This window comes from Platalea leucorodia (assembly GCF_965183815.1).
Source record: "Platalea leucorodia genome assembly, chromosome: 4".
NCBI classification, from domain to species: Eukaryota; Metazoa; Chordata; class Aves; order Pelecaniformes; family Threskiornithidae; genus Platalea; species Platalea leucorodia.
This window is the reverse complement of record NC_138826.1, coordinates 125,290,715-125,314,601: the sequence shown is the minus strand read 5'-3', so window position 1 is coordinate 125,314,601 and position 23,887 is coordinate 125,290,715. Positions and strand designations below refer to the sequence as shown.

The 23,887-nt window shown below is 40.7% G+C and overlaps 1 protein-coding gene across 2 annotated transcripts in view; it reads left to right on the top strand.

Moving 5' to 3' along the window:
- The window catches only part of CHCHD3 (coiled-coil-helix-coiled-coil-helix domain containing 3), a 164,268-nt gene that overhangs the window by 32,438 nt on the left and 107,943 nt on the right, over positions 1–23,887 (top strand). The gene's annotated exons all lie outside the window — the stretch shown is intronic.

The following is a 23,887-nucleotide window of genomic DNA, read 5'->3' as shown; positions in this document are numbered from 1 at the left end:
TCATTATGATGAATTAAAAAATTAGAATGTAATTAGTGCTACTTAAACTGTCTGCATATATATCAGTTGTTTCCTACGCATCATTATATTATTATTTAATTGAGTTAGGTTGATGGAGTATATAATTAGATAGGACTATATAAACGTCCCAGAAAAAAAAAATCGGGCTTTTTTTTTTTTTTTTTTTGAATCAGCAATAAAGGAAATCAATATGTTAAAGTGAAATCTCTCCTCTTTTGAACTGGGCTTTGACAGGAAAACTTGCGTTACATTTGAGCTTAATGGTGACTGCTCAAGAGTTCAGCTGAATGTGATTACAGTATGGAAATATTTGTTTTGTAACTTCAGTATTTTGTCATTTGACACTTTTCAGTAGTTTTCATTAAGTATTCCATAATTCAGTGTTCATGCTTTGTGCATTGATCTGTGAAAGGTAGGGAGCAGATTGGCTTGTCGTATACCTGATTTTATATTTTGTAGGGAGTAATGCTGGCAGTCTTCCCTTTACTTGGCTAAGGATTAGTGAGGAAGATATTGCATATTAAAAGGAGCCTGTAAAATCTCCTTGTTGTCTTAAAATTAGGTTGAAGAATCTGTGCTTCTGAAATGTAAACTATAAAAATAAAATAAAAATATAAAGAATAAAATGACACATATCAGGTCCTGTTAGCAGCTTTAAAGCTTTTCTAGTTTTGATTTTTTTAGCAATAAGCAAGGATTTCTTATTAAGCTTTCTACACAGTATAAAAATATATTTCAACCAGATTGTGGAAGTCTCTTCACGTTGGATGAAACAACTTTAAAAGATGCAGATGTTTACTTAGCTACTACTTGAGCTCTTTATGGGCTGAATTCTGGTTGAGGTTTGTGTTTTAAAAACACTTAAGAAGCGCTGCAGCAAACGTGGAGCTGTTCTCCTCCGGATCACATTCATCTGAGAATGAAGTGAGCACTGCTCTGCTGATCACTTTAAGAAGAGGTTTATGTTGTTCAGGTTCCGTATACCTACCCCTCCTGTTTTATTCTAGTTGAGAAAGCCATCTGCCCACAATGCAGGGGCATGAGAAGTGTTTGTGCAAGGCTTTTTCAAATCAGGATTCATCCTTTCAGGAAAAAAAAATGCCGTCTTCTGTACAACCTCCTGTGCCAGTCTTTGGGACACTCGGGCACTTGCAGAGTCAGTCTAATTTTTCATCATTACTGGACCTCAATTTTCAAGTACCTACTTAAGAGCTAGATGCTCATTGTTCAGATAAAGTATTTTGTCTCGCATGTCTGTCCCGTGCAGAGTGTTCTAGGTAATGTAAACATGAAAAGGAAAAAAATTACTCTCAGCTGTAGTTACTTGTAATAAACATACAAACACATGGATGCAATGTTGGAAAACAGAACAAAACCTGAGTTCCCAGCTGTACTGTGCTTAAAACGTGTTCCGGAAGGAAACTGTTAACGGAGAACAGTTTATAGTGTTCATATGTCAATAGTTGCACAAGAAAAAAGAGTGTAATTTTTTTTTTTTGGAAGAGATATGGTAGGGCGTAAGCCCGTCATTAGTGAACTTAACTGCTATCCTAGTATTAACTACTACTTGACCTTGCACTTCTGATCTATTAACAATTTAATTTGATAACCCACTGCTTTTCTTTGTTGACAGTCTTTTAAGTCCCATGCTGATGGTATGCGACACAAAATTAAAGTTGTTTTATTTCTGCATTCATTTTATGAGATTTTTTTTTACCATAGATGGTGTACTTTGCATGTGTACATTCTCATTCCTTTATCAAAAATACTGTTCTTTTCCCCGATCTTTAAGTGAAACAGCATTGAAACATATAAATATCTGAAACTTGCAACTGTTCGTTGTGTCTGATTCCAACTGTCTAATAGCTAATTTCAGTACTGTTTCAGTATGCAGCGTATGACCACATTTTGGTCTGATTGTGAAATGTATTTTACTCATTTCAGGCTGTGATGGAAATTTTATTTTTACTTGCTATATAATTTATTTATTCACACATACATACACAGTACAGATGGACTACTCTTACTATGAAAAGTTAAGATCTATGCTTATTTCTGGGATTAGAACTAAAGACTGACTCTTCAAATTGTGTTTTAATGCTGTTAATGCACTCACAACACATGAATTACACAGCTCTTGTTTAAAGGGACTTTGAACAGTTATACATAAAGTAGTGATTTAGACCCAGCTTTAGAATATGTGTCCAAAATGGTATGCCCACTGGTCTTTCGTATTATTTCTGTATGCCTCTTCACGTATTTTCATCTCTTTTTTTGTGTGATTGAATATAGTTATAAGCCTATATGCTTCTTTGCTGAGAATATGAAGCTTGCCTAAACTTGTGGCTGTGTGAGAATAGGATGAAAACCAGGAGGGTCCTTGGGAACTTAAACTTCCTCACAAATGATGATGAACCTTTACAGGATTTTCTTCCCCCAGAATTTGAAAATCCATATAGAGGTTGTGGAAACATTGTAAGTTGATGTGAAGGTTAATAGTTACGGTCATGAGAATGTGTGTGACTTCTAGTCCGTTGATGGAAATTTAAGCATTCCCCAAGGGCTGAATTCCCCCATGTTTGACTGTCCTGGGCCAGGACACTGCTGCATCTCACTCTCTTTGCAGTCCAACTAATGGACAAAGATTCCTGGAAGTGCTTGAATAAAGCAGCCTTTTGGCTGATTGTCCACTGGGAATACACCTACTTATTCGGATAGACTGGATGAACGCAGTTGCTGTGTATAGAAGTCTTTTTTTTTTCCCTTTCCATCATCTTAAGTGGAGGCAACGTTTATTCTCTCAGAAATGAGCTGAGTTGTACGTGAAGGAAGAATGTCTACTTGCCTTGCATCTCATATTTTCTCATGTAACTGCTGGCCAGTGTTGTAGAAGGGATATATGAGTAGGTTGGACCTTTTGTCTGACTGGTGAAGGTATTCACAGAAACATAGAATCGTTAAGGTTGGAAAAGACCCTTAAGATCATCAAGTCCAACCGTTAACCCAGCACTGCCAAGGCCACCACTAAACCATGTCCTCAAGCACTTCGTCTACCCGTCTTTTAAATCCCCCCAGGGATGGGGACTCAGCCCCTGCCCTGGGCAGCCTGGGCCAGGCCCTGGCAGCCCTTTGGGGGAAGGAGTTTTTCCCAATACCCAACCCAACCCTGCCCTGGCGCAGCTTGAGGCCGTTCCCTCTCGTCCCATCGCTTGTTCCTGGGGAGAAGAGACCGACCCCCACAAGAGCGTATTCTTACGCTCTTCAATCAGTTGTGGAAAAGAGGAATGTGTTAACTCCGTCTTGCATTTCAAAATAAAGTCATCTTGACCGCAAAGCCCACTGAAGAGCCAAAGTTGATTCTAGTTTAGTCGTTCTTTTACTCGGCCCAACTATTGTTTCTCACTTTGGTTTTTGAACATTTGAAATGTTTCATCTTAAAAGTATTTTCATTTAGAAAAGTTAAATTGATTATTATTTGATTGCAACGGAATTTGCAGTGACTGCGTTAGTAGATGAGCCCCGTTAATGTGCCAGAGCTACGATCTTATGATAATACTCAAGGTAACGTACAGGTTGTAACACGATCAGTATTATAGCAATTATAGCAATAATAGTATTATTGTTACAGTTGGTAATACTAGAGAGCTTCTTTATGTTCTGAACAGAAGTAAGAGGAAAGAGTAACGTGCCTTTTCGCCCTAGAGAAAATATAGCTTTGGTATTTCTCTAGTCTGTTTTCCATTTCGTGTCAGTACCTCCCAGTATCTCCCAGAAATATTTCCTATTCCAGTGTTACAGAGAGACTCCACTCGTTACAAGGTTTCGTATTTACTGAAAACAAAGTACCTTAATGGTTCAACAAACCACAGGCATATCACTACTTTGGGCATCTTTAAAAGGCTTTCTGGGTGTGATTTTTGTTACTGCCTCGGGTATGTATGGTCCCTTCAGACCTACTAAAGAAGCAGGCTTTTGCCCCCTGTGAAATATGTGCCAAAACTGCCATTACACAACTCTAAGACTCTTAAAAATGAGACAATAGGCACAAGAACTTGAGTTTGACAGTAGTGACAGGTAATAAATGATAATTGTTAATGTAGTTTCTTTTTTCCACAAAGTTCTTGCCTCTATTTCCAGTGTCATAATAGAAAGAGATGCAGAGTTTGTGAAACTAGTTATTTGCCATGACATGAGACGATACAAAATATGACAATGAAACTTCTGAATCCTTTAGCTGTTTGGATTTCCTCTGGAGGTGTAGTCTTACAAATGTAGATCATGACACTATGTCTTGTCGCAGCTGTTGAACTCTTATTTTAATCGTTTTGCTGATGTTGGTGATGAGTCTGAACTAGCTGTTCCTATTGAAGTAATTGGAAGCATTTCTTCTGATAGCCCAGAGGTGGCCCTGCACCGTACCAGATGGTGCCATGGCTCATGAACTTCAGTGATGAGAAGCTGCTTCTGGTCAGCAAGATGCATCTGCTCCATCGAGTTCTGCGGAGAAATCTGCACAACTCAGTGGACCAGTAGGTATGTTCTGGGACAGTACGACAGTAGTAAACCAGCACTAGTGATCACAAAATGCACATTTGGAATAAAGAGAAATGATATTAGGCTAAAGGGGTTTATTGCCAAGGAATAAACTTTATCAATTATGAGATTTTTCCGGTTTTACCTGTTGTGGCTCGGTGTCTGTCTGGCTTGCTCTAGTTTGCCTCTTACTGCCAGAACACGGTACTGGAACTGTTGTAGTGTCCCTGTTAACCTGGCTGTCTGAAACTAAATATGTAGTAATAACTTGACTTTTACCTTTTCCTCTGCTTATTCTGGACAAGGTCAGAAAATATTTAGCATTTTTCCTGATTTCCCAAGAAGTCAATGAGTAAAGATTTTTAATGTTATGGGTCTGGAGACCAAGCACGGGGGAATTAGGGGGTTTTCCTTCTCCTCCCATCTTTAATTTCTAAACCGAATGGGAGCTTATCTACTACATACACTAACTTTGTTCTTGAATATGAAACTATTCATTTGTTAGAGTCCACGATACTGTACTGATGGCGCTCGATAAATCTTTTTGTTTATAAAGAGTTTGCATTATGAAAGGCATACACAGGAGAAAAGATATTTTGAAAAAGCAAAAGTGAACAACGACTTTTATCATCAGCCTAATGATAAAATTTTAGCTACTGTCAACCTCATCAGACTGCTGGATTCCTCCACTAAAATATACACAAAACAATACTTAAGAGGCAAATGAAGGATGTGATTTCCTATAGAAATTGAACATTCATGAATGATTACTTACCTTTTTTTTTTTCCCCCTTGAAAATCAGGGAAATTTCAGTCTTATTTATTTTGCTAATCATTTAGCTTAGGCTAATTATATTTTGGGGTTTCAGTCTCTTTTGCTTGGCAAGTGTTTCCTCGCTTCCAGTTTCTTTATGATTTGGCACATGGCAAATATTTAATTATTTGTAGAATGAGGTGTTTTTGCAAAATGCTGTACATGACAGTCCTCTCAATACTGCAGAAATTTTATTTTGTTTAAGTCTTCAATACATACGTGCACGTGATTTTGTTAGCATGCCAAATATGTCCCTGTGCAGTTTGCTGATGTACGACTGTCCCAAGAGACCCAGATGATTGTTTTCCCTATGCTTGGTTGTACTTGGCTTCTCCTATATTGTATCTCCTGTGATTCCAGCATTTGTTTCTTAGAGGAAAAGTACTATTTTAAGTAGGATTTTTAAGGCAGGGAAAGGTTTAAAAGTAGCCTTTTGTTTGGTTCGGTGGCCCTTTGGTAACTCTGTTGCTAGGTCAGCTCTAAAATTGCTTAAGGCATGACAAAGGTAGAAAAATATCAGGACTAGCGCCGAGCATTGTGCAACTGTTGTCATGGATGTCATAGAATGTCCTGAGTTGGAGGGGACCCACAAGGATCATCGAGTCCAACTCCCGTCCCTCCATAGGACAACCCCAAAATTCACACCATGTGTCTGAGGACGTTGGCCAAATGCTTCTTGAATGTTGTCAGGCTTGGTGCCGTGACTGCCTCCCGGGGCAGCCTGTTCCAGTGCTCCACCACCCTCTGGGTGAAGAACCTTCTCCTAATGTCCAACCTACACCTCCCTGGCATAGCTTCCTGCCGTTCCCTCGGGTCCTACCCTTGGTCGTCAGGGAGAAGAGATCAGCGCCTGCCCCTCCTCTTCCCCTTGTGAGGAAGCTGTAGACCGTGATGAGGTCTCCCCTCAGTCTCCAGGCTGAACAGACCAAGTGCCTTCAGCCGCTCCTCGTACGGCTTCCCCTCTAAACCCTTCACCATCTTCGTGGCTCTCCTCTGGACACTCTCTAGTTGCTCAACTGTTGCTCAAAATCATATTAAAAAGGATCTTAGGTGTGTACAAGTTACATAGCGTATCTTAAATCTTTTTTAAAATGTCTGTTTAGGCAGTCTCAACCCTGAAAGATTAATTCTGTTTAAATTAAGATCATGGACATGGGTTAACTCAATTAGAGGAACCGCTTGAACTCCTCCAGGTGACTACATCTGAAGCTGAATGGGACGCATTCCTAGGATCCCTTGTGAAGGGAATTGAATGGGTGGTAACTGTCAGTGGATGGGAAATGGTGCGTATCTGGAGATTAATGATTTTAACCAGCAGATCCAAAAGAGAACTATTCCCTGCAGCCTCAGGAGTGGTTCAGTGTCTCCTAACTACCTTGTACTATAGGTACAAGCCCGCATTTTCTTCTGTAGTCTTATTCAGTCCAGCTTTCTGGGCCTTCTAGTGGTTGCCTAGTGGTTGGATCCCTGTTATCCCTTCCCTGTATTCGCTTCTGCTTATTTTCTGGTATGGTCACCAAAAAGCCAGTTAGCAGAACAAGACAGACATGGCCCTGCTGGAGCAGGTCCAGAGGAGGCCACAAAAATGGTCAGAGGGCTGGAACACCTCTGCTATGAGGAAAGGCTGAGAGAGTTGGGGTTGTTCTGCCTGGAGAAGAGAAGGCTGTGGGGAGACCTCATTGCAGCCTTTCAGTACTTAAAGGGGGCCTACAAGAAAGATGGGGACAGACTTTTTAGCAAGGTCTGCTGTGACAGGACAAGAGGTGATGGCTTTAAACTAAAAGAGGGTAGATTTAGACTAAACACAAAGAAAAAAATTTTCACGCTGAGGGTGGTGAGACACTGGCCCAGGTTGCCCAGAGAGGTGGTAGATGCCCCATCCTTGGAAACATTCAAGGTCAGGTTGGATGGGGCTCTGAGCAACCTGATCTGGTTGAAGATGTCCCTGCCCATGGCAGGGGGGATGGACTGGATGGCCTTGAAAGGCCCCTTCAAGCCAAACCATTCTGCAATTTTATGGTGGCTTTTGATAACTCTTAGGTTTTGCTATGTTTGGACTGTCTAGTCTCCTATGATGACTTTGGCAACTTTTGTTGTGAAAGCCACATGAAAAATGCTTTTCTTGAGTAATACAGATGATAGATTTTCAAACGTTCCCTGGTAATGAATTGCTGAAGTCTGTTCTACTTGGCTAGTTGGGCTCCATATGGTGTGGCATTTTATCTGTCATTAGCTGGATAACTTATTGCAACCTCTGTATTTCTAAACATCCTCATCTGTTTAAAGAAAATCTTTCTAAGCTCTAAATCACCTTTTAAAAGTATGTACACGCTGGTGCAGGAAGGTGGCTCTCAGTGGTAGGTTATTAGATTGCAGCCATTAGCTGCTTTATATTTTTTTGTTGTTGTTGTGCTGGGGGGAGAGTCCCTATATAACTGCAATTCACTTTACGGTTTAATTGCTACTCTGATGCGTCTGAGTGCTTCCCCCCGACCTTGTTTTGTCATGTCTCAGCAGTACCTTGCATATATGACAAGCTCTTAGTAAACTTCTTGGAGTAGGCAGCTTTTGCAGAAGAGAACAACAAATGCCCCAGCAAAAATGTGAAGTGAAAGAAGAATGAAGAACGGGATTAGAGAGGAACCCTTTGGGAAACTACGCACCAAAAATGTTATATTAAAATCAATACTGGGGCTTGACCTTTTTGTGCTACTGTATATTTCGAAGCTTACTATTGATTTCTGTTTTAATAACATGTTTATTCTAGTTTACTGGCATAGGTCTGGAGAACATAAGGAAAAAATAACATGATTGATTTATTTACAATATTCATTCTATATTTTACTGAGGTAAATTTATGAAGAGCATATTAATCTATCTTCAGTTCATACGGGTAGTGCACTAAATGTGGTGAAAACTTTTTTTGAAGTAGATTTATTTTCTTCCTAAATGATTATATATTTCCAGGTAATTAGCTGTGTTAAATTGGGAGACTGGCTTTTTCTTGCAGTATTCTTCTCATGGGGGACAAAAAGCTACTTGGTTTGAAAATACTTGTAATCTAGTCTTCTGCCACAGGGACCTCTTGATGGTGTTTAGATTAAGTGTGAAAACAGTCAGAAAAATTGTATCTTCTCTATTGCTGACAGTAGGATAGAAAGCTGGAAATACTTCCATGAAGCAGTAAAAGTGATTATAGTTATTTTGACTTCTGATAGGTCAAGAATAAGAGTTGAATATCTTCTGGCATGAGTGACCATACTGTTTTTTAAAAAACAGCTAAAGATATTACCCCATTGATAATCACATTTAGGAATGCAAGAACTGGCACAACAGACGTGCACCAAAGCTTGCCTCCTCTGGTCCTTTCTCTGACAAGGATTCTGTGAAGTAAGTATTGCAGAGGGAGATTCAAGCACTCTTTAAAAATATAATTGAGAGAAACTGTCTTTAGAGCGAAGTTTATTCATTGCCGTTGTCATACCTGGGGGGAAAAAGTTAGATATTATGGTGTGAAAAGGTTTACTTTTGAAGCAAAGCTCTGTTGTCAGTACTGCCACGCTTATGTGGCCTATGGATAATTATTCTATCTTTGTTTGTACACCTTTATATAGTATAAGTTGTCTTCCACAAATGCTGGGAAGTTTAACCTCTTTCTAATATGACATTCAGGACATCAGAGAAAAAAAACCCCGGCTATTGATTTGAGAGAGCAAAACTTGGATATTTTATAGTGATAAACAGGACTTTGGAAGATAACTCGTAAATTGCATATAAACTGGAAAGAAAGGCTAATATGACATCTGACAAGGGCCTCCCGTCTCTGAATGTGACATGTACGTGTGCATGACTCTCCTTCCATATCTGAAGATGTAGAGTTGGTAGACAGAAGACTTAAAATAGTAATCAGGTAAGATTACAGAGTAGGCTTTTCTGGAGTGTAAAATCAGATAATGCTGGGCAGTGGTGAGGGCTATTCATTTATCAAATCAAAGCATTCAGGTTTGGTGTGTATAACTGATTTTATAAAAATAAAAAAAGTAAAACCTATTTCCTTTGGTGAGTGTTTTAAAAGACCACATCAGCCTCAGGGCTGGGGAACACGCGTGGAGAAAGTGGCAAGTTTTGACATCACTTCCACAGCTTGAGTTTGTCTTATTTCCCCCTCCTAGTCATGCCATCTCAAACGTTGTTTTTTTGCCTCTCTCACAGCAGAAGTTTCCCTTGTCTGATCCAAATCTCTTGCTGGGTGTGAGAAGTTAATTTATTCTTCGACAGGTATAATATTACTGAGGTCTGGAGGATTATGGGATAATACTGCTCTGTCGCAGGAAAAGAGGGAATGAGGACGGTCAGGCTAGGTCAAGACTGTGCCTTTGCAGGCAAGAGAAGAAGCCAAGATTAACTGTGAAGCCATTTCGCGTTTGAGCACAGATTTACCTATAAAAGTACTGTAATCCGGTGAGCTGTTGTAACTGATGCCACTTTGGACAGCCAGCTGTTGAAAAGATAATTCTATTACGGAAGCATAAATCACCTTCTGAATGGGGTTGCATTGTACCTTTTGCTTTTTAAACCCGTAAAAGTTTAGTGCACGATCCTACCTGCAAAATGCCAAGGAAGCATAAAAATACTTGCAGCTATGCTGCTTATGAGTTTGAGGGTTTGGAAATATCCAGCTTAGAAGCCTATTTTACTTTCCTTATTGTTTTCTGGGAAGAAAAAACAGTATTTGGCAATGGTAGAGTTACTCTCCGAGATTTCTGTTATCGGTCTGACTCTCCATTAATACTGTTTTGTCTAGTTCTCAGTATATATGGAGATGAATATCGGAGACAGGGAGTGGAAATTGGAGAAAGCAGCTCTATAATTCACTCCTACCTTTATAAACCCCAATTTTACGGGATTATTTTTCACTTCGATTTTAAAACTTGGCATCTCAGCTGACAACTTGTATACCAAGCTTCATCTTGATAAGTTTATTTCTAGGAGAGAGGGGAAAAGGACTTGAAGCCAGTGAGTTTATTTGGAGAGAACATCAACAAAAATAACACTGCTTCATAGTTTTAGGTTCAAGTAGGGAGGAGGAAAACTATTCCCCCCCTGGCAATTTCAAACAAACCTTAGCTTTCAAACCGCTGAGCTCTTTCACTTTGAAAAGCAGCAAATGAGTAGACATAGCAGAGAAACACTTAAAAATAATAATAATAAAAAAATTTTGTAACTGTCACTTCATTTTAACAGATAATTAATGTCGTCGTAATTTCACAACTGCCTTTGCAGATCCCAAGAGCAGTGATATTAAGTTGCAAAGTAATTTCAAGTGGAGTTATATGGATATTGGGAAAAGTCTTAGCTAAATACATAGACAAATTATGTAAAACAGTTTTACTATTCTGACTTAGGTTCTCTGCATGCCCCTGGCATAAAGGTAGAAATTAGTTCGTCTATTCTGTCTTTATATAACACTGATCTATATGCACATATTTTAAAAACAGTGATTTTTTGAAGTATAATTACAAAACCCCCTCAACCAACCTTCCCTCCCTCCTACTCATCTTCCCTCCACCAAAAAAAACCCTCAACCCCAAGCATCTTAATAAAGTCATCTCAGGCATCTTCTGTGGGGCATGAGCAGCCGTCAGAGTGACAAGAGTCTGTGTCCATACGCGATAAGTATTAACAAGCTGCCCATGGAAGCATTGTTGATAAATTGAAGAGCTGTATGTAATTACGTGTTTTGAAATTAGTGTCTTTGATCTTTTGATCGAGGACTGGCACATAAAATAACATGGCCATTAGCAAAGACTTTTCAATTGACAGATGTTACGCTGAGGCTGGAAGGCAGCTGGAAAAAGGAGATGAATGAATGTGTTCAACTGAACGTTTGGACATTATTGGGCCCGTTATTATGGCTGATTTGAGAAGTACAGCAATTGAAGTGGGGGGTAATTGAGAGAATGGTTAAGCGGAGCAAGGTGGAATGTAGTCTGAACCAAGATAATTTGTATTAAGTTCAGTGTTTTCTTGGGTTGGATAGCAGACTTCAGCCTAAAGAAAGAGTGAAGCAAAGTACTTGATACCTTGCCCTCCTTGTTATCGCTACTGGACATCTCCAAAAGTAAGGTAAGGATTGTAAGCGAGTTTGGGACTGACCAAAGACGAGCGAGTAATGGGACGTATTGGAGGGAGGAGTTAACATTATGGCAAAAGTTTACTTGCTGCTTAGGGATCAATTTTGGAATCGCTATCGCTTTTATGTTTTCAGTAATGTTTCTGATGAATGAAGTGCTAATTTATGTATGTGTATGGCCAGCATTAAGGAGGAACAGGTCATGATGAGGAAGAAGTAGATATGGAATAAAGTAGTGGACTTCTTGTTAAATTTAATACTATGAAGTGCAAGCATAAGAAAGTAACAGTAATATAGTCTAAGACTGTAGGAAAATCTCACTCAGTTTACAGTATGCAGTTTGAGGTGGATATGCCAGGAAGAGTAAAAGATAGATGGAACAGCTATTGGTGATATCTTTTTTCATTATATTAATCTGCGAGTTCCAGAGCTGCAGCTACCTCTCATCAGAGGACAGAGAGACCTTCCCCACCCATATCCTGAGTGTGTCACTTGACCTCTCTCTTTTCTTCTTCCTCCTTCCCATTTGTTTCTTTAACGTCCCTCTGAGCTGTTGGAGGCTGCCTAGCTTCCATGTTATAGCTGTGTTATAAATCAGGTTAGATTTGGAGGGCTTTATTTTGCAGCCTGCTGGTGTACAGGACAAGTTGCGTTACTCAGAATTGTTTGACGGGACAAGGACTACAAGCATTATCGGTACCTTTGGTCTCCTGTCTTTTCCTGCATGCACCATAATCATGAGCGTTCTTGATCGTTTGTAGTGGATTTGTCAAAGAATTTTGATTGTGCGTGTTGTGGTCTATAAGGTGGATCCATGTAGTCTTGTTTGAATGGTTTTGGACCAAGGACTCATGAAATGATTGCAAATCTGCGTTTGATGACCTGCATATTCCTTTTTGACTTTATATTCCCACATTATTAAAGCTTTAGCATTTTTGGTTTGCCTTGCTTCCTTTCTAATTTACCAGTCCTAATTCTCTTAATGAGAGATTTGTTCGGTGTGTAGATGCCTCAAAAACCGTTTAGGTAGAACATCGAGGACATGGTATAGTGATGGACTTGGCAGTGCTGGGTTAACGGTTGGACTCAATGATCTTAAGGGTCTTTTCCAACCTTAACGATTCTATAAGTTCAGGGAATTTATATTCAAATCTTAAATTGAGAGGAGTTTTTCTGCATTCCCATAGATGTGTTTTAGTAATGTTTTGGGTTCTCCCTCCAGCCCTCACCCAGAGCAATGAATCATTTAAAATACAATTCACATAAAATTTTGCCAAAAGAGCAAAGTGACTTAGGCAAAATACAATTTTTTTTTTTTTATTGGTTGTTTTTTTCTCTGTTAACATTTGCATAGTCTGAAATATAGGGTTTAGAAATGAAATTTTAAGACAGATGTTTAAAGAAAGTGGTTGCTACTAATATTAGGAATAGCCCCCTTTACCTGTAGTCTGCAAAGTCTTATGTGAATAGAGAATGATTTTTTTTTTTATGTGTAAATATTGCTAGGAAATCACTTCAATTTAGTAGAACTTTTTCATGTTGTCATTCTGAGACTTTAGTGAAGAAAAAGACATTGCCTTTCAGATAATTTGTTTGTATATCTCAGTCCTTAACTGTGTTCTGCAGAGGCGGATGAACTTCAGATAATTTATCTGACTTCGCAGCCAGGTGAATAATCAGTTACTAGCAATTGAGTAGGAGAAATATCCATGTCACGCTTCTAAGACCTCAGTTCAGGTTAAAGTTGTTTTCCTGATGTCTCTCGCATCTTTTCGAATCCCTTGTCAGCTACAGTGATTTTCAACCACAGCTTTCTATGGCACATTCAGCGTGCACTCATTAAATATTGAAACTCGGTACTCAGAAACATTATTCGTTCATTAATATTGTATCATGGCCTAAACTGCATTGTTCAGAACATTTTTGGATGTTACGCAAGTCTGTCAGAATGCATTAACAAACTCGCTTGTGTCAAACTAAGCAAAAAACCCGATGAGCAGTTTCCACTGTAAACACATCGTGCTGTTATTTTTAGTCAGGATAAGCTTTTTGAGTTGAGAGGGTATCATATAGAAATGGAAGTGTTCAGAGATCATGAAAGATTAAGGAAGCTGGATAAAATTAACATTAGAACCTCCCCCGTCACTGTAATAAAGCGCATGTATTTTTTTTTGATACTGAAATGTTTTAGTTTTAGGTCTTCTTACACGGAGTTCATATTTAAGGATCATTTCCAACTTTGAAGGCTAATACCTGTTTAGATTTTTTTACGTTTTATAGAGGAGAGGATGATTTTCCCGATAGTGGACTTCAAAACAGGAAATATTTTCATTTTGATTGGTTGGAGGTAATGAAAAATGACACAGTTCATGCTTTGGACTTGAATGAGTTTATCTTGGATCACCACAGATCCATCAGATTGTGTAGCTTGGAGACTGTAATAAAGATCTAACAACTGGCAAGTAATCATTTCCCTGCAGAGTAACGAAAAGAAAATGTTTGATATTTGATAGTGTCATAAATTTTGAAGAGCTGTAATAAGGGCTGGAAATGACATATCGCTATATTTGCGTTTAATATAGTATTGTTTACCAATTCCTATGGATTCTGGATTAATTTAGAATAAAGCGTATAGTGGCCTTTGAAGCACAAAACTAATTTTTTTTTTTAACATATCTCAGTGTGTTGCTGTTGTCTGTGAATTAAAAGGTGCTTTTTCCTTAATGATAATCTTTAATATCTGCAGGTGTTTTTCAAGAATGACAGAAATGGATATTTTGAAGTAAACAATAGAGGGAATTCTTCTGGATTGAGAATTAAATTATTCATCTTAGTGTGGCTAACATGTTTCATGCTGTGCAAGATTACAGTACCGTGTCATAAATTCACGTGGTAAAATTAATAATTTTCTTCTCTTGAACTCATTTTAAAAATAGGTCTGAAAAGGACTGAAGTTTTCTTCAGAGTGCAGCAAAGTTTTATCATGCTTTTTTTTTTGGAATGTATTTTTGTATTTCCTAAAAGAGATACAGCAAACAGACTGCTTGTCCCATCGGAGATGCTTTCTTGTTTGTTCCTTGAATTTCTAATTCTGCTGCACAGTAATGGGAGAGAGGAGCTAGCTGCATAGTTTGACTTCACTTACTGTGTTGGACCCTATACAATAGTTGTCAGTTATTCATTTTAAGTCATTATATAATATAGCAACTATTTTTGTTGTTACTATTTTGTTTTGTATTATTTTAATATTATTATTTAATACTAGTTTCATTTGAATAGAAATAATTACTTTAAACTGATCTATACAGAAAATATAAAATTCTGAAAACCTAAAGAGCAACTTTCTACATTAAGTCTTTAAATATCATAGGATCATAGAATCGTTAAGGTTGGAAAGGACCTCTGAGATCATTGAGTCCAACCGGTAACCTAACTGCCTGGTCTGCCTCTAAACCATGGCCCTAAGCTCCACATCCACAGCTGTTTTGAACACTTCCAGGGACTGTGATTGCCCCACTGCCCTGGGCAGCCTGGGCCAGGGCCTGGCCACTCTCCCTATGAAGAAGTTTTCCCTAATACCCAACCCAACCCTGCCCTGGCGCAGCTTGAGGCCGTTCCCTCTCGTCCCATCGCTTGTTCCTGGGGAGCAGAGACCGACCCCCCCGGCTCCAGCCTCCTTTCAGGCCGTTGCAGAGAGCGAGGAGGGCTCCCCTCAGCCTCCTCTTCTCCAGGCTGAGCCCCCCCAGCTCCCCCAGCCGCTCCTCCCCAGCCTTGTGCTCCAGCCCCTGCCCCAGCCTCGCTGCCCTGCTCTGGCCACGCTCCAGCCCCTCCATGGCCGCCTTGGGGTGCGGGGCCCAGCGCTGAGCACAGCATTCGAGGGGCGGCCTCACCAGTGCCCAGCACAGGGGCACCATCACCTCCCTGCTCCTGCTGGCCACACCAGTCCTGATACAAGCCAGGATGCCATTGGCCCTCTTGGCCACCTGAGCACACTGCTGGCTCATGTTCAGGCGGCTGTCGACCAGCACCCCCAGGCCCTTTCCCGCCGGGCAGCTCCCAGCCGCTCCTCCCCACGCCTGTAGCGTTGCGTGGGGTACATATAGATGTGTTCAATCTATTTATGCCTTAATATGCCTTAATTTAGGCATAGTTACTTTTCCTCTACTTTCAGCTGCAGTAAATGGCCAAGATGAACTAAGCAATTGAGATTATTGGGGTTTTTTTATGCTGCTTGTGATGGTCAACCATAATTGATGAGACTGTTGTGTCCTAGCTGGGTGCTTTCACCTGTAGCCTGTTTGTTCGGTGACAATGTATGGTACACTGTCACTGCCATGAGATTCCAGCTGTTCTTCATTCACGTTTGGGCTAAATCAGTACCACTTGCTTGAGGAAATGCCATAACTGAATTAATTTGGGCTCTTCCATAGCTGCAGAGAGAGAGATTTTTCCACCCAGAGATGTGGGGTAAGCATTCCAGGCTGTCTTAGGTAATGCTCCAAAACTGTTGGTGTATTCATATATAGATTCTCTTTTACTTAATCTTGCATGTAGTGTGTTCATGGCTAGTTCAAAAGCTGTATAATAACAAATGCCACCTAGAATCTCACATTCACTGCTTTTATAGGAAAAATAATATAAATAAAAAAGGGGAATGCAGAAGCAGAAAGGTTATTCTGCTGAAATTGGGTATTTCCCCTTTGGCTTTGGTCTGAAGATCTGCTTCAGGAGATGGTTGGGACAGATGTTTTGATTACATGTATAACTTACTTCGATTTTGGTCTCGTTCCCTCCTGCCCACCTCTCAAAATCTAGATCTATGAACAAATTGGCTTATATACGCGAGAGCAGCTTTCAGAGTTTTTTTTCATCTGTCTGCTGGTGCGAGATTGCTCCTTGAGAATAATGTGGTAGGGTTTGTGTTCAGTTTTAACAGAATCTGATTTAAATGGAGTGTACTGCAAATGTTATTTTGATGAAAGTGACTTCAGGAATAAAACAGTCCAAAATTTGTCTTATAGTAGAACCTAAATATGATAACAAAAAATATCCAAATTCTTATTATGCCTCTGTTTGTTGTGAGATACATAAATCTTTGGTGGTTGGTGTATCAGGATTTACCTAGCCTCTTGCAGTTTCCTCCAGGATTTTTTTCCCTCAATGACAGCAATGTTCCATCATACTTCTGTTTTGTGTTTTTTTGGGGGTTTTTGTTTGGTTTGGGTGTTGGTTTGTTTTTTTTTTTTTTTTTGAGGCCAATCCAAACTTCGTATATCTAGGTCTGCATCTTGTGTTCGGTAATTTTAATGGCTGCAATGGTGTTCTGCTCTGAGTGAATCCAATGGGCTGCTGTCTCCAGTGAGATGGGGATTACCTGAATGTAGGAATTTTTTCCAGAGGGATCTGGATTCAAGTTTTTCATTCAAATAAGTAAGCTTGGTAACTGTCACAGTATTCATTACAAAGGAATTTTCAATAATTTTTTTCTCCTCTAACTAAGCTCTTAAGTCCAGTCTTTAAAGGCAATAAGAGCCTCCGGCAGAGCATTTTTTATTCTCTGGTTTGAGGTAAGCAGGGTGTGTGCAGTGCTGTGAAGGCGATTGGTACAAAGCTGTGTCCAGTTTTAGCCAGTACAACTTCTCGTCTTCTGACAAAAGCTGTTTTACCCCATGTTTTAATGCCCAAATATTGCCTATATTTATAGTGTCTGTAGTCAGGACATGACCCATTTTCTACTCGGAAAGCATGCTTTTATTAAAACATATATAACAAATGAATCTGTGCATCTTAGCACAAAAAAAACCCCAAACATATCGTTTTCGAGGTATTCAGTAGTATGTTTTTTGATTTTAATATTCACACGTTTGGTTTGTACTGAAAACAAATGTCTAGAACAAGGATGGGAGCTGATATGAGCATGTTGTTTTGAAATATCATAGTTGAAATAAGTACGTCCGGTAGGTTAATTATGTCAGTCCTTGACTGCAAGGAGGCACTCTTGCTTCCAAGATAAAAACAGGTTGAAGTACCACTGAGCAAGCTAAAAATTGAGCTTTGTGTGTACTTGATTGTTCAAAGAAAAATTTCAGGAAGGTATGCACACATTTTCCTGTCTTCAGTCTGTAAACTTTGTGTTCACATGAATAGCACAAGTAAAGGTTTGTTTTGCTATTGCTTTATACTAATGTAAATACTTAATTACTTTTAGTTATCTACCAGCAGATAGATCTATGGATAGATGGAGATGTCTATTTAGATATGAATATCAGAATATGGTGTTAAAATCGATGGCAAAAGGAAGACTGGGGTATATGTGGACCCACTGCTAAATGGAGCAGGGCCCCTGGTGACAGAAGAAGTAGAGAAGGTGGAGATGCTCTAAGGCCACTTTTGCCTTCTCTTCCTCTGCCTGTGCTGTTAGGCCAGCTTTCAGGAATCCCAGGGCCCTGAGACCGGAGGGTTGGTCTGGAGCACAGGTGACTTAGCCCATAGTGAAGGAGGATCAGGTCAGGAACACTTAAACTGGATATAGAGAAGTTCCGTGAGGACTGATGAGTTGCACCCATGAGTGCTGAGGGAGCTGGCTCATGCCATTGTGAGGCCACTCTTGATTGTCTTTGAAAGGTCGTGGCGATCAGAATAGGTTCCTGAAGATTGTAAGAAAGCAAATGTCATTCCCATCTACGAGAAGGGCAAGCAGGGAGACCTGGGGATTAGGACAAGAAGCAATGGACACAAACCAAAACACATGAAATTCCACCTGAGCACAAGAAAACACTGTGAAGGTGGTGAAACACGGGCTCAGGTTGCCCGAAGAGGTTGTGAAGTCTCCATCTGTGGAGGTATTCAAAACCCAACTGGACACAGTCCTGGGCAGCCTGCTCTAGCTGACCCTGCTTGAGCAGGGAGGTTGAACCAGGTGATCACACGAGGTCCCTTCCAGCCTAAGGGATTGCGTGCTTCTGTGAGAGCTCTTTCTACTTAATAAAGTGAGAGATGATCATCAAACATTTAAAGGATGGGTGAAAGAAGTTATGATGTAGAAGTTAAGAGTGCTAGAAGCTTTAGGTGTAATAAAAAGATAAGTGACTTAATCACTGGGTGTTTGTTTACTAAATTGCAAAAAGTACAAGTGTCATGCAAGAATAAATTTTCTCCATAGCGTTAACTCAGAGCATTGAAGTCCTAAAAGACAGTGCAGTAGAAAAGCAGGAGTTGCTGCTCTCTGTATATGATTGTATGCTATAAAACAGTTGAGAGCATGAAATACTGTGAAGTGTTAATCCAGACTTTAGTACGTAGAGGTTCTCGTTAATGCTTTATGTGTATTTTCAAATAGCGCTATGGAAAAGCGATAGCGTTGCACACTTTATTTCATTAAATCAGCTACTGTAACTAAATAGCTGTACACTTCTTGAAACAGTATTTCATAATTATTTAGAAGTATTTTATTCAAACTTATCAGTGTGTAGAAAAATGTATAGCCAGCAGCCTCCTCTGCTGTTTCAGCAACTTTTTTTAAAGCACTTTCTTTCTTTCTGTATAAATGATCAGTGTAACGCATAATGTTTCTTGTCTGTTAACCAGAGCTTTGTGCTTAAACGTGAGAACCATTATATTGAGCCTTTATATTTGTTGTAATTAAAAATGTCATTTTAAGTGATCTGTTTATGTGGAATTCTTGGAGCAGTGGACTGTACTGGCAAGTTGTGCTGTTTAACTCCTTATAAATTGCAGATGTGCATCTATTTATTTTTTTTTTTTTTACTTTTGGCTAGATAATAATATAATTTATTACTGTAGATTTAGCTGATGTTTGCCTTTATTCAGCGGCGGTACATGCTGAATGCCAGTAAAATGAATTTGTAATGTCAAGGAAGAAAACTACTGTAAGTTGATGCAAGCAAATGTTTGAGATCAGTACGTATCTGCCTTGTGTTTGTTTCATTAAGCTCCTACAAGCCACCCAATTATGTAACTCAAATAAATGAAAATTACTTCAAAATCCTACTTCTTTTGTTAAAACTCTGGTGAATTTAAATCAGTTGAGATGGGTGTTTAAGCCTCTTTTGTGAATAAAAGTTGCCCTAAATGAAGAAGTCTGGTGGGTGCTTCAGAAAGTTAACTGGTTATATTTTGTTCTGTAGGTACGATGAGCTACATACCCGATCACGTGAGTGAGGAGTAGAGTAGATAGGGAAGACTTGAAATTTTTGCTTTAAGGTGCTGCATAAGCAAGGCAGTCTGGGATGTTTTTGAAGAACCTCTCAAGTGACTTTTTGGCCTAAATTGTATAAAATTTGATCATGAAATAGTATAAATTTCTTCTATGGTAGAACGCCATGCAAGGAAGGAAAAAAAATCAGTAAAATGTTTGCTGTACAACTTTCTTTGACTCAGGTGCCTTGGTCTAGAAGTTTAATAAAACTACTCTTGAACACATTGGCAAAGCTGGATATACAGACGTCGCCAAGCCTTTGAGCTTGTAGACGCAGTAAGGCAGGGAAAGAGTTTGGCTTGCAGCTAGCCTCTAGTGAAGGAGCAAGCTTTTGCTCCTAGAGATGAGCACATAAATTGCAGAATTGCTTCATGACATCAGCAGGTACGTCTTGACGAAAGGAGGCATCTAGTTAGGCCAATTGAAATGAAGAGCTGATGAAGTCTTCATGTAGAGGAGAGGAGGAGGAGGAATGCAGAGGAGAGTTGGAAATACAAAGACAAATCCAAAGAATTGAAAAGACAAAGCTGTGAAAACTCTCTAGTATTTCAGAACCAGACAAGAAGAAAAGTCACGTAGGAAAGAGCTCCCAAGGCTGCTGGTTGAATAGCTGCCTTCAAAAAGGATTGCAGTTGATCAAAAGGTCCACAAGACAGATGACTATGCAGACATACGGATCAGCAAAGAAAGCTTTATGCCAAAAGTCATGGAGCCAAAGGAAGCCAAGAAGTCAAAATGAGAATTGCTAAAAGTCAAGTGGGAATTTCAATTTTCTTTACTCTGGTATGTTTTAAACTAAACAGATGGGGTTTTGGTTGGTTGTTTTGTTTTGGTTTTTGGTTGGTTGGTTTGTTGGGTTTTTTTTGGTTTTTTTTTCCCCCCCCCAGGTACCAAAGACTGATTATTTATTTTTTTTTTTTTTTTTGGGGGGAGTAGAAGGGAATCCAGACAGCTCTGGAACTGTTGAAGTAAAATTAGTGGCAAAGGCGCAACAAATCTTGAAGAGAAAATCTGTTACATAGAAGCAAATGGAAAATAAGAGATGAAATAGACCTTTACTAAAGGGAAATAGCAGCAGAGAATAAATAACTTGATAAGAACAGAGCTACTTTAAAACAACTGAAACACAGTAGGCCTAATCTTGTCAATGGCTACTAAAACACTTGGCACCTTTAGAAAATTACTGGTTAAACTGGAGAAGGTGGAGATTTGTTGTGAATGATAAATGGAGATTATTAGTCTGGAAGGTGGCTGGTAATGGGTTTTCTTGGAAAGCAGTCTTGCATCTTTCAGAAATAAAAATATTAACATTAGTTCCATGTGGTACAAAATTTAGTGATACTATTGCAAAAGAAAGGTTAAGGTGTCTTATGTGAGGAAATAAATGACTGACTCCTGCTAACTGATAAGTGGTATGAAAGTGCAAGGTGCTTCTGCTAACAAACTAACGAATGCTTTGGCATTCTAAATCTTCTATCTAGAAACAGCAGGGAATAAAAAAAAAAAAATAGGAAGTATTAGTTAATCACCAAAGTGCAATCCTCTGGAAATGGAGCATGTAGTTCTGCAACAGCTGCAGGGAAGATCTGATGGGTTCATCAGGGAAACATTTCTTATAAAATGCTGAAAGCGTGGATTTTGTTTGCATGAAAAATGGAAGAGCGGACAAGGCTGTTGTCTTAAAATGATCTTTGTCCCCGAGGTGAATGTCTTTAAATGGGGCAAGTATAAATTGAGTTTGGAGATTACAAGAAGGTTCCCAAATCTCCAGAAGGTGAACTTCTGCTGCAGCCTTGCAGGTGGAATAGGGACAGCAGTGAGGTTTGGGGTGTGGGTTTGTATTTTTTGGTGGTTGTTTTGGATGAAGATGATCAATTTATGCAAGGCATTACTGCTTAGCTGCAAAACTGCTACCTACCTGATGACCCGGTAAATGCTTACAGTTTTATGTTTGGATAAACATCATCTTGGTGATCATTGATGATCATGGATAAACAGATCATCTTCAGTGCCATTATGCAGCACGTGCGGGACAACCGGGGGATCAGGCTCAGCCAGCATGGGTTTATGAAAGGGAGGTCCTGCTTCACTAACCTGGTCTCCTTCTATGACAAGGTGACCTGCTTAGTGGATGAGGGGAAGGCTGTGGATGTTGTCTGCTTGGACTTTAGTAAGGCCTTTGACACTGTCTCCCACAGCATTCTCCTGGAGAAGCTGGCTGCTCACGGCTTGGATGGGTGCACTCTGTGTTGGGTTAAAAACTGGCTGGACGGCCGAGCCCAGAGAGTGGTGGTGAATGGAGTCAAATCCAGTTGGCAGCTGGTCACCAGTGGTGTTCCCCAGGGCTCAGTGCTGGGGCTGGTCCTGTTCAACATCTTCACTGAAGATCTGGATGAGGGGATTGAGTGCACCCTCAGTCAGTTTGCAGATGACACCAAGTTGGGTGGAAGTGTCGATCTGCTGGAGGGCAGGAGGCCCTGCAGAGGGCCCTGGCCAGGCTGGGGCGATGGGCCCAGGCCACGGGGTGAGGGTCAGCAAGGCTCAGGGCCGGGTCCTGCCCTGGGGGCACAACAACCCCAGGCACCGCTGCAGGCGTGGGGAGGAGCGGCTGGGAGCTGCCCGGCGGGAAAGGGCCTGGGGGTGGTGGTCGACAGCCGCTGAACATGAGCCAGCAGTGTGCCCAGGTGGCCAAGAGGGCCCAGGGCATCCTGGCTTGTATCAGGACTGGTGTGGCCAGCAGGAGCAGGGAGGTGATGGTGCCCCTGCGCTGGGCACTGGTGAGGCCGCCCCTCGAATGCTGTGCTCAGCGCTGGGCCCCGCACCCCAAGGCGGCCATGGAGGGGCTGGAGCATGGCCAGAGCAGGGCAGCGAGGCTGGGGCAGGGGCTGGAGCACAAGGCTGGGGAGGAGCGGCTGGGGGAGCTGGGGGGGCTCAGCCTGGAGAAGAGGAGGCTGAGGGGAGCCCTCATCGCTCTCTGCAAGGGCCTGAAAGGAGGCTGGAGCCGGGGGGGTCGGTCTCTGCTCCCCAGGAACAAGCGATGGGACGAGAGGGAACGGCCTCAAGCTGCGCCAGGGCAGGGTTGGGTTGGGTATGGGGAAAAACTTCTTCCCCCAAAGGGCTGTCAGGGCCTGGCCCAGGCTGCCCAGGGCAGGGGCTGAGTCCCCATCCCTGGGGGGATTTAGAAGACGGGTAGACGTGGTGCTTGAGGACATGGTTTAGTGGTGGACTTGGCAGTGCTGGGTTAACGGTTGGACTTGATGATCTTAAGGGTCTTTTCCAACCTTAACGATTCTATGGTATTTATGCTGACTTTTACACCATTTTAAGTGCATTTTTGAGGACACCAAGAAATTGCACTTTAAGGAGGAAGGGTGGTCCGTAACTAAGAAAACTGAATTTGGATGAACTGTTATGAACAGCGTAGATAAAATCTTTACATTTTCAATGTGACTATTTCACATCAGTATTGGTATTAGTATCAATAAGCTAGTATTAAATACTGTTTTTCATCTTCACATATTGGGGAAGAGTACATCACTTAACTGTTCGGTAATATCATTTTACATGTGGAGTGGGGAAAAAGGAGGTGGGTGGATAGTAATTTGTTAAAAACAGGTAATGCATTATTGCCAAAGGTGGGAGTTGGAAGTGCGGGACTTTCCCTGCGCTCCCATCAGTTACTGCCTTGCGATGGAAGTTCCTTGGGGAATCGGCTTGGCAACAACAGTGAGATGCAATTGCCAACACAGAATCCTTTTTCTGGGACTTTATCACATAGTGAACTTGGAAACCAGTAACTTATGGGATTAGGTTTGGCACGCAGCTTTGGCAGGATTCTATAGGTGCCCGTTTTGAGTGTCCTTTCCCCATCCTTTCCTCTCTTGCCGTGGTAGGATACAGCTGTTCATGGCCAAGAAGATATTCAAAACTGGAATGGTTACAAGGTAGTGTTGAGATACCTGGACTAATTTTAAATGGGGTGGTTAAGGTCGAAATAGCAGTTCTTGCCCTGAGCTCTCTGCTTGTGGGAAACTAGCATTATATAGCCATCCCTTCCGTCGCTGGTGTGGCCGTGCCCACAGCTGTGTTATTGTCTGCTAATTCTGTGGGATGTGGGAGCTTCTGATGAAAAGCTTCTTAATAGCTCGCCGTAGGGTGGGGAGTCAGA